At 39.0% G+C, this 12,340-nt stretch overlaps 1 long non-coding RNA gene across 1 annotated transcript in view; it reads left to right on the forward strand.

Moving 5' to 3' along the window:
- The first annotated feature begins 5,056 nt into the window (after positions 1 to 5,056).
- Positions 5,057 to 12,340, forward strand: part of LOC134340020 (uncharacterized) — a 28,777-nt gene continuing 21,493 nt past the window's right edge. Inside the window, exons 1-2 of the long non-coding RNA XR_010016476.1 lie at positions 5,057 to 5,469; positions 7,346 to 7,525. This is a non-coding gene — a long non-coding RNA (uncharacterized LOC134340020). The remainder of the gene's footprint in view (positions 5,470 to 7,345; positions 7,526 to 12,340) is intronic.

The raw sequence follows: 12,340 nt of genomic DNA on the forward strand, positions 1-12,340 counted from the left end.
TGGTGGGTGAAGAGATAGCCAGCACTGGGAAATATGGGTCCATGATAAGTTTGACCTTCTATTTGTCAGTTTAACACAGGATATTCCTACCTTTACCATCAGAGTTCTAATGGTGATTTGGTAAACCTCTGTAGAATTTGCAGGTTGAGTCGGTGGTAAGGAAGGCAAATGTCATGTTAGCATTCATTTCAAGAGGTCTAGAATACAAGAGCAAGGATGTGAATCTGAGGCTTTATAAGGCACTGGTGAGGCCTCACCTTAAGTATTGTGAACAGTTTTGGGGCCCTCATCTTAGAAAAGATGTGCTGGCATTGGAGAGGGTCCAGAGGAGGTTCACAAGGATGATTCCAGGAATGAAAGGGTGATCATACAGGGAACGTTTGATTACTCTGGGCCTGTACTTGCTGGAATTCAGAAGGATGAGGGGGGATCTCATTGAAACCTTTCGAACATTGAAAGGCCTTGACAGAGTAAATGTGGAAAGGATGTTTCTCATGGTGGGAGAGTCTAGGACAAGAGAGCACAGCCTCAGGACAGAGGGGTGCCCTTTCAAAACAAAGATGTGGAGAAATTTCTTTAGCCAAAGGGCGGTGAATTTGTGGAATTTGTTGCCACATGCAGCTGTGGAGGCCAGGTCATTGGGTGTACTTAAGGCAGAGATTGATAGGTTCTTGACTGGACATGGCATCAAAGATTACAGGGAGAAGGCCAGGAATTGGGGTTGAGAAGGAAAAGAAAAAAGGATCAGCCATGGTTGAATGGTGGAGCAGACTCAATGGGCCAGAGGGCCTAATTCTGCTCCTATGTCTTATCGTCTAATTTGTCTCACAACATGAATCACATGGACGTGACAGATAAAAGAGTTCTGTGCAACAAAAGTAAGTGATCTTTGCTGACTGTTTACCACCTGTCAGAGCAAAATGAATATTACCCTGAATTGTACGTTTCCCTTGCCTAACACCAATATTCTTCAATTCTAACAGCGAAGTTGTACCCTCTATGAAAATTACCATATCACTTCATTTGCTTCACAAATATTTTTCTGTTAAACAGGAAAACAATTTTCTCATTCTGTCAATACTCCCTCATTTGAGATTAATGTTTGTCCTTCCCATGCATCCTCATCTATTTGAAACACCCAATGTGAAAAGCATTGTATTGTTGAAGAAACCTTAAGTCTTAGTGTGGTTTTAATGTTGGAATATAAACTCCAGTTGTTTCATACTTGCTTCTGAGTTAGAGGGCTGTGGGAATAAGTCACACACCAGGAGGTGAGAACAAAGTAAAGAGTGGAAGCAGATAAGGACCACTGAGATGTTTTATATTTGTTACAACACATGCATATGTTTTTGCAGAGTTAGAATTTGCTATAGCTTTACTTTAGGACTCACCTCTTAAAGTGAACAATACTCTTTCCCAACTGTGCTCCTTCCCGTGTCCATATGGGCTTCCTCCGGGTGCTCTGGTTTCCTCCCACATTCCAATGACCTACAGGTTGGTAAGTTGATTGGTCATACAGGTGTAATTGGGAGACCCATGCTCATTGGGATGGCAGGGCCTATTCCTGTGTTGTATTGCTAAATAAACTAATTAATTAATTAATAGATTGAAGGTGTGCATATTTTGTTTATTTACTTGCCACGGGGAAATGCTGACTGGTTTTACCATCTGCCTATTATCCCTACAGTATCTGCTTCCACCTATCATCCTCCAGCCTCTGATCCTGCACTTCCACCTTCCTTCCCCCCCCCACCTAGTTCCATCTTATCTAAAATTTTCTTTTTCTTTTCTCCTGTTTCCACCTTATCACCCACCAACCTTTGTCTGACCGCTCTCCCTCACCTCTTCCCTTCCCACTCTGAGTCCTAAAGCACCATCCTTTTGCCTTCACAGATGCTGTTCAGCTGAATTAATTTATTCAGCATGTTACTTTTTGCTTCAGATCACAGCATCTTCAGTCTCTTACGTCAGATCCCTGTCTCACTGTGACCATATTTTTCTAAAATTATTAAGATTTTGGTGTTATGTCCCTTTGTCAATGTATGTTGGATACATGTTTAGGCTTATCTGTCCCCTCCTGAGTTCACCTCCAACTATCATTTGCTGTGGTTTCAGGAAAGTATCTCAGTAATTGCATTCAGAGATGATTGGCAAATTTATGCAATAGGCTCACTGTTCTTTATTACTATATTCCTGCCTGGCTAATTCTTTATTTGCTGGCAAGAAATACAATCCCTTTAAAGCACTGCAGTGAACCTTTAAGAATCACATCTGCCACTAGGACCTGGCCCCTACTAACGGCAACTCATTCCAGGCTGCTTACGAGTAATAATGCAAACAGTGGGAGTGGTTTAAAATCAGCCATCTCAACTTCTAACAATTCATATAGAAAATACATTAAATTGTTATTTTTTTTCTTGAAGCAAATGAATGTAGCTTGAAAATAAAGTTACTTTTTTTGTGAACGGGAAGATGCCTTTGGCTGAGCAAGCTTATTCCCCTCACAGAACCTGTAGATGCCTGTCAAGGTTACAGCCGAACCAAAAACAGGAGGAGCTGTGGAGTCTAAGACATGACAGTACATGTTTGACAAAGTACTTAAGTGAGTAGAACAGTGACAGATTCAATTTAATGCAATCAAATGTGATGTGCTGCATGCATGGTCTTGAATAGTAAAGCCAAAAGAGACTGAGGAAGTCATTTTACATCTGGCACTAAACATACTCAAATGACAGAAGGCTCTGATCAGCAAAGGTGAGAGGCTGTTCAACTCTGTAACTAAAGGAGCAGTATGTGAATTAATGTTTGTAGTGACCAAACCTCATAATGGAACATTCACACTCACTGTATCTAGCTTAGGTTGCCTAGAAACGAGAGAGATGTTCAAATACTGGAAGAATTGCTGCAAGAAGTGGAGCCAGCCCCAGCTATTGGAGGTCCCAGTTGTGAAGATGAATTGGAGAAATTTGGCCTTTTCAACCGGGAAACACCTGAAAAGGAATTTTGAAAATACTTAAAACTTGCATGGTGGTAGGCAAGGTTAGCAGAACCAATTATTTCAAATAAAAACATAAAATATAGGTGATTCTCAGCAATTCAGGCAGCAAATATAGAGAAAGAAACACAAACTTAATGTTTCAAGGTGCTCTTTCAACAGAGAGCTAAAGAGAACAATGCTAGCAGGTGACATGTCATGTTGGTTGCAATGTCAGGCTATAAGTTACAGAATTATTCTGTGATTGCTTATGTCAATGTATTTAGAAATATTGTTTTCACAAGTTTTTTTTCCACTTATCCATCATAAATTCTGAAGATATTCTGTATAACTCTACAGAAAAGGTGTAAAATGTTGTTTAGGTCACTTCCTTTCTATTTCAGTGGATTTTCATCGATTTGGATGATTCCATATTCAAATTTCTAGCCAAAAAAAAACCCACTTTAAAGTGGCACCAAGAAACATTCAACTGAATCAGTGCAAATTCAGTGTACAACCTAAATTTTCAGAGCAGCCATTCCATCCTGAGCTTAATACAAGCAGAAACATTTTACAGGGATAAAACCTTTTAACATTTGTAGATGGCCTGCACAATATAAATAATTTTGTCTTTTTCGGTAATTCCATTCACATCATCAGGTTCCAGTTTAATAATAGGTGTGAAACAGGATAAAGTTCTTAAAATATGCTCAACATCCAAACATGTGGTGCTGATTTTTTTTAAATGTGCGTCATATGGAGAAAATAACATCTTAGGATGAAACTGGTGAAGAAATAAAATGAAGGACATTGCACATATCAGAATTGTTGGATCCTGATGGAATACAGGATCAAACTTGTACTATGCAGATATTACTTTAACAGCTGGTAAAGCTTTCTGAACCAACTACTGTGTATTGATTGAAATAGATTAAGTAGCATTACACTTTTTCAAATAAACATGGAGAAAACATAGTCTGCTGTGTTTATAGTTCAGTAATTACAGAAACATCCTGACCTTTGAAAAGAAGATTATGTTTGTTTAAGTAATGGAAAATCAACACCATAGCATAATTTGTTGGAATAAAGCTGACGTGTGAATGATTCATCAAAAGTGAAAGATTTAAGTCTTTGAACAAAATGTACAAGCATTGAATGAAAAGATCCAATACGTTCATAACAGCACAATGTGTAAATTCACTATGTACTTAACTTATTAATGTTTAAATTCAGAAGAGAATAATTTAATTTTGATGAGTACCTTTGTTCCAGGCTGACAAGAAAAGCTTTAACTACAGCAGCTCTGTTTCAAACTTTTATTCATTATCCTGAATAACACTTTCCTTGTACAAGACTCTGTCCTACTCAGTATTGATAAGGTATTCTGATTTGTAATCCAGAAACATGCAAAATTGCTCAGGGCAAGGGCTCAGCAGAAAATATAATTCATCCTTGGTTCTGGATACGAGCAGATAAACAATTTGAGTCTCACTTTGTAATTTGAAGTAATGAAGATTACCTGGAAATTGCAGTCATGTTGGAAACTGCTAACATTATGAATAATTCCAATATAATTCCAATGGGCAGGAATGCAAGGAGCTGTCGAGAGCAGTGGGGTCAGCTCTATACATCATTGACACACTGCTTCCCACCACCAGAAGTATTGATGTGAGTCATTGCCTCAACAAGACAACAACTATCATCAAAGATCCCCACTGCCATGCCATCTTCTCCCAGCTACCAACTGGCAGGAGTACAGAAGCCTAAAATCCCACACTACCAGGTTCAAGAACAGCTACTTCCCTTCAACTCCTCAGTTCTCGAATCAATCTGCACAATCCTAATATTGCCTTCATATGACAACACTATGACCACTTTGGACTGCAATGGACTTTGCTTTCTTTTTGTTCTAAGTCATGTTCTTCTTCTGTAATTTATGTTTGTATTTTTATTGTGAATACTGCTTAATGATACTATGTGTCTGTGAGGCTGCTGTAAGTAAAGTTTTTATTGCATCTGTGCATACATGTACTTGTGTTCAAAGTTCAACTTTTGAGGTTTGCCTGCCTGTACTTAGTTACAACAATCCAACCATTTTATAGAGTTGTGGTTCTAGAGTAAGGAATTTCATAAGGCAGGAGAGTCCCTACCATGTGAAGCAGAATACAAAAGCAGCATGATTAATTGCTGGGCCAATGCAGGGGACATGTACATAAATTAATGAAATACTCCAAAAATATAGCAAACTGCTGTTGCTACTTAATGGTCCTGAATCTCCAGAGGAGAAGGCCCCGAATCCTCGGGTTTGCTTGTTGATCGGCGGCCGGGGCGGGGTCCAAGTGGTCGGAGAGGCTGTATTGGAGGGGCTGGTCAGAGGCTCGAAGTTTTCGGACGGACTCAGAGTCGGCTGTGGTCGGGTGCTTCCAATGCAAGTTGTCAGCGCTTGGAAGTTCATGGCAGGGAGAGTTTCTCCCTTCTGCCGCCTGCGTTAGATGGTGAGTCAATAGGGACTTGAGACTTTTTTTTACCATGCCCATGGTCTGCTCTTTATCAAATTATGGTATTGCTTTGCATTGTTGTAACTATATGTTATAATTATGTGGTTTTGTCAGTTTTAGTCTTGGTTTGGCCTTTTTTTGTGTGTGATATCATTCTGGAGGAACATTGTATCATTTTTTAATGCATGCATTTCTAAATGACAATAAACGAGGACTGAGTGTCCTCATAATCTAATCTAAGAAAACATTTTGTAAGGATACAGTTGTGCAAAGTATCAGAAAAGTCTGTTTCACCACTAAGTACATCTTTCCCTCCCCCCCTCTCTCTGCATTCCGCAGGGATCGCTCCCTACACAACTCCCTTGTCCATTCGTCCCCCCCATCCCTCCCCACTGATCTCCCTCCTGGCACTTATCTGTGTAAGCGGAACAAGTGCTACACATGCCCTTACACTTCCTCCCTTACCACCATTCAGGGCCCCAAACAGTCCTTCCAGGTGAGGCAGCACTTCACCTGTGAGTCGACTGGGGTGATATACTGCGTCCGGTGCTCCCGATGTGGCCTTTTATATATTGGTGAGACCCGACGCAGACTGGGAGACCGCTTTGCTGAACATCTACGCTCTGTCCGCCAGAGAAAGCAGGATCTCCCAGTGGCCACACATTTTAATTCCACATCCCATTCCCATTCTGACATGTCTATCCACGGCCTCCTCTACTGTAAAGATGAAGCCACACTCAGGTTGGAGGAACAACACCTTATATTCTGTCTGGGTAGCCTCCAACCTGATGGCATGAACATTGACTTCTCTAACTTCCGCTAGGCCCCACCTCCCCCTCGTACCCCAGCTGTTACTCATTTTTATGCACACATTCTTTCTCTCACTCTCCTTTTTCTCCCTCTGTCCCTCTGAATATACCTCTTGCCCATCCTCTGGGTCACCCCCCCCCGTCTTTCTCCCTAGGCCTCCTGTCCCATGATCCTCTCGTATCCCCTTTTGCCTATCACCTGTCCAGCTCTCGGCTCCATCCCTCCCCCTCCTGTCTTCTTCTATCATTTTGCATCTCCCCCTCCCCCTCCAGCTTTCAAATCCCTTACTCACTCTTCCTTCAGTTAGTCCTGACGAAGGGTCTCGGCCTGAAACGTCGACTGCGCCTCTTCCTATAGATGCTGCTTGGCCTGCTGCGTTCACCAGCAACTTTGATGTATGTTGCTTGAATTTCCAGCATCTGCAGAATTCCTGTTGTTTGTGTTTCAGTCAGAGTCCATTTTTAGGAAGGACTACATTTTGCATTGCATTCTAATCCAACAAAATAACTTTGCTGTAAAAGGACACTCGGAGTTCTGTACAAGCAACTTCCAGTGAATTTCAGTTTAGCTCCACAGTGGAAGCTGTGGTCAAGTCAGAACATACTGATTTTAGACTCTACCACTACAGTGAAGAGCTCAGTCTAAGTTGTTAAAGGTGGAATTTGTAAACTCAAATGATAACTTGCCTGTCAGTTCAGATGACCATAAAACAATCCTGTTGTACTTCAGAAGGATCCATGGAGCACACCTGCTGTCTACATCAACATATATACCATAGCCAACATTGCAACATACGTAGCTTTATTGATCATTTACTTTACTGGTGTATGCAGAATGTTTGTGTGTGCATATTAGATGCTGTTTGCTTAGGTTACAATAATTGCACTTCAAAGGTAATTCATTGATTGAATTGTCATGGCCATTGGCTGAGAAAGGCATGAACTAAAAATTAATTTCTTTATCTCAATCTTGGCAATTTCTTAAGGTGATATAAATTTCTTCACCTATTGTCCAAAGAAGTAATTCATGAACTTTTCACAGCATAACATCTCTTTATTTTCAGATTAATTGGAGAATCCACTAACTATTCAGACTTCCCATGGCTTGACATCTGGTTCACCATCTGAAATTCCCATTGTTCACTTTTGGTTCTGGTGAAAGCAAAGAATGAGGCAAACAGACAAGTTCGGCTGCTCAAACTAATGCCTTTTTAAAAGGCACCAGTGATTACCTCTGATTCCAGGTGATGTCAATAAGATCATTTTATTGTTACCCACACACATTTTTATTTCACTAATTTTGCACATTGTTTGACAGTATAATAAAAGTTCCAGTGAAGCAGGGAGCAGGATATACAGAAGGAATCTAAACCCTGACTTCAATCACACCTTGATTGTGCTCCAGCACGCCATTTCACAATCCAGACTAATGAGTGAACCAGATGTAAACCATTAGGGTTTCTCAATATCACATCCAGATTATTGGAGATTTACTGCATTCCAATCCTTTACCATGACAACGTTAACATAAAAGAATGAATGTATAGGTTGTAACATGTGGACTTGCAAGGTACAGTAACATAAATTTTGCAAGCATCTATCATTGAGAAGACTTGATTGTTCACATAGGTTTTTACTGTACCTATGAAAATTAGTTGTTTCGCTTTTTAGGTGTACATAGTATCACTTACAAATATTGCAGTGTAGCTATTTGGCTGCTTAGCAGAATATCAAAAGACAGCATTGACTATAAATAAGCTAACACATTCCAGTCAACATTCTTGTAGATTTACATAGGGAGACGGCAGCTTTGAGGAAATAACAGGCAGGAGAGACAAAGGAGAGTCAGTGAAAGTTGTTTACTTGGATCTTCACAAGGACTTTAACAAGGCACAAGAGGCTGCTAATGCCCAAGGTAATACAATGAAGATATTAGCAAGTAACACACACAAAGTGCTGGAGGAACTCGGCAGGTGAAGCAGCATCTATGGGAAAGAGTATAGTCAACATTTCAGGCCAAGAACCTCATCAGTCCTGATTACTCAACTGTTTACTTTTTCCCATAGATGCTGCTTGGGATGTTGAGGTCCTCCAGCATTTTTGTGTGTTGCTTGGATTTCCAGCATCTGCCGATTTTCTCTTGTTTGTGAGGATACTTGCATGAATAGAAGATTGACTAACTGGCGGAAAGCCAAAAGTGGGAATGAAGGGGACCTTTTCTGGTTGTCTGCCAGTGACTAGTGGCGTTCCACAAGAGCCAGTGTTGATTCTGCTACCTTTCATATTATATCTTAATAATCTGGTTGAACGAATTGATGGCATTGTGACCAGGTTTGCAGATATAGAGACAGGTGGAGGGGCAGAAAATGTTGAGGAAGCAAGAAGTTTGCGTTGGGAGGCGTACGGTCATACACTTTCAGAGAAATAAAGGCCTGGGCTATTTTCTAATTGGGGAGTGAATTCAGATATCAGTGCAAAGGGATCTGGAAGCCTTACTGCAGGATTCCCTAAAGATTAATTTGCAATTTGAGTCAGTAGTAAGATAGATAAATGCACTGATAGCACTCATTTCAAGAGCACCAGTACATAAGGTTCAAATGTTCATTTATTATCAAAGCATGTCTCCCTATACAACTCTGACAGTTGTATTCTCCAGATAGCCACTAAACAAAGAAAGAACATGAAAATTGTTCAGGGAGAAACATGAAACCCACCAACTGTCCAACAAACAGTGACATCCTGATCAACAGCCCCCACTCCACCACACAAAATGAAACAGGAATATAGACCCCCCCCCAAAAAACCCTCCTCTGCACAAAAAAAAACCGGAAAGGAACCCCCAAACACCCTCTCCTTGCACAACAAAACAGAAAAGGAACAGGTGGTTATAAACACAAAATATAAAAACCATAAGTCTGAAAAAGTCCACAGTCCCTAAATGCAATAGTCCAATCCATAAATGCAGAACCACAATACCATCGTACAATATCACCGAAATTCATCAACAGACAGGGACACCACTCGAAGCTGAGAGGCCTACCCGCCTACTTACTGCGAGCCACACAGTGATAGGCTGCTCACAGATTACTTCTCTGGCAGCGATCTAAAGGCTGGCAGTCGGCACTGAGACTCTCGCTCACCTTCTGTGTTTGCCTTGATATTTAACTCTTCCTTGATGCTTTAATCAGTGATTAATGGATGCTTTAAATAGCAAAATTGAGTCAAATACTGCTCGCGCCCCATCTCGAAGTTACTTCACATCGAGGCCGTCCAAGTACCCGCTAGCTTCTTGGAATCTTCTCAGAGACAGCAAAGCGTGGATTACTCAAATGATCTCCAAACTGTAAATTGCAAGCTCTAATGTCCCAGAAACACATTTAAGGTTTAAAACAAACATAAAATAAGTAAAAAGAGACATTTTCATTTGATATCTGGAAGATGCTGACCGTGGGAGCATTGTACAATGGTGCCATTTTGACCGGAATAAAAGCAAAGGTATAGTGCTGAGGCTTGCATTAGTTAGACCACATTTGTATTATTATGAACAACTTTAGATTCCATATCTAAGAAAAGATATACTGGTATTGAAGAGGATCCAGAGGAGGTTAAAAGAACGATCCTGGGAATGAAAGGGTTAACATAGGAAGAGCATTTGATCTCTCTGGACCTGTACTCACTGGTGTTTAGAAGAATGAGAGTGGGATTGCATTAAACCTACTGAATATTATAATGCCTAGATAAAGGACACAGAGGATCTTTCCTATAGTGAGAGTCTAGAACCAGAGGGCACACACTCATAATAGAAGAATGTCATAGAAGGACATCCCTTTAGAACAGAGAAGAGGAGGAATTTTTTCAGCCAGAGGGTGCTGTGGAATTCCTTGCTACAGACATCTGTGGAGGCCCAGACATTGGGTGTATTTAAAGAGGAGGTTGCCAGGTACTTAATGAGTAAGGATATTAAAGGTTATTGAGAGAAGGCAGGAGAATGAGGTTGAAATGGAAAATAAATCAGCCATGATCAAATGGTAGAGCAGACTCGATGGGGCAAATGGTCTACTGTTGTTTTGTCTTAATAATAAACTAAATAACATTTCAATATGGTAACATTTTTTCTTTTATCATTATGAAAAGCTACAATAGGATTAAAAATATGCCACCTTGAGCACATTTTTACCATTTGTAAATTCTTTAAATGTGGATAACAATAATAATAATGATAAGAGAAGCATTTATTGCCCATTTTCGGGTGCCTTTGATCCAACTTGAATTGCAGCAAGTCTTTGTATAAAAATTTTTCAACAATACTTCTAGGTAGGGTGTTCCATTATGATGGCACTTAACTACATCAGGATAGTTTGTAACCTAAAAGGCAACTTGAGGTTGTCCCCAATCTTGCTACTGTTTTTTTTATCATTATTATAAAGTTACCAATTTTGGCAGCACTCTTGAAGGATTCCTATAGTAATTCTCATTGAAGATACATATGAAGGGCATGCCAGCTACAGGTGACTCCCACGTTATGAAGGGGATGAGTTTCTAGAAAATGGTTTGTATGCAATTTTTCGTAATGCAAGGCAGTGCCATCTGTACACACATCCTGAATTGTGAGTTTAAAAAATGCACATTTTCACTGATTTCAGCAACAGTGAATTTTATTCTGTTGCTCTAATTTTTAGGTAATAATTGGTGAATTCTGTAAGGGGAATTTCCATTACGTCAATGGCTATACAGCTTTCTCTTTCAGTTATTTCACTTAATTAGACAATTTTCATAGCCCAGGCTTTGGGATTGCTAAATAATTGACACAATTATTATACTACTGTTTCTAAAGTACAGATATTGTATATAACATACAATAATACTTGATTCTTTTCCTGCTATTAAATTTCAACATTGAGCCATCAAAAAAGTCTTTATTGAACATAGCTCCTGAACTTGAATCCAGAAGGATGGCGCATCTTAGATAAAAATCAATGAGCTAAAAGAATGTTGATCAATTACAAAATTACAGATAAATCTTGAAATGTGGGCATCATATCTTTACAGATTAACTATTTCTTCAGTTAAAGAAATTTTGATCAAAAAGAACATATAAATTCACCTTAATTCACTCAGTAAAAACTACTGTCAAGGCTTGAATCAAAGTTATGTATAACAAGTGTATAAAATTATTCATGTTAAGTTTTCAATATATTTTAAATACTGTCAGACTAATATACTCAAAAAACAAACTTTACAGATAATTTCTGAAAAGATGTTTATTTGCATTGGAGTAATACAAATGTAATCTAATAAATGCAAAATAAAGTAAATTCATTTTAAATAAATAAATTAACATGAAGAAAAGCTAAAAAAAATTGTTATTCTGTTTTTTCAAAAGCCTAAGAACAATCTTCTCATGTAGCTCAAAAATGCTTCAGCAACAACATATTTTGTCTTTAATATTGAGACAACTTATTTAAAATGACCCAAGACCCTTGTAATTTCTTGGTTTAAGATGGTGGCTGTAAGTATCCCTGCTGTTAGCAAGAACCCATTACACCATTCTTTACGACTGGTGTTTTACATGAGAAATAAAGTAACATTATTCTCCAGAATTTCTAACTGTTCAGACACATGATGGTAATAATAAACCTGATTCTGATTCTGACCAAGGTTGACAGGGGAGCAAAAGAAAGCAAATGCAAGTTTAAGGTGTCTTTTCAGATCACTCTGGACTATTCAATAATTGGATTTCTTTGGAGTAGACACTAATCCAATTATTGAATGCCATTATCAATAGCAATAGAGCATCAAACAATAAACAAGATGATAGCTCCACAGTCTTGCTGGACAAAAACACATTATCTCTATTCCATTTAAAACTAACATCACTATCAAAAGTACATGTTCAATTGACTGATTTTAAACTGCTTGTGAGATCACTTAAGTACTTAATTCAAAAGTAGATGAAAAACTTTGGTACCAATTCTGCTATTTATTACTTATAAAATCTACTGCACTGGTGTAGCATTTCCACATAAAATTACACAGGAAAGGTAGAATAACTTCAAAAG

Source organism: Mobula hypostoma, chromosome 2 (genome assembly GCF_963921235.1).
Source record: "Mobula hypostoma chromosome 2, sMobHyp1.1, whole genome shotgun sequence".
NCBI lineage: Eukaryota > Metazoa > Chordata > Chondrichthyes > Myliobatiformes > Myliobatidae > Mobula > Mobula hypostoma.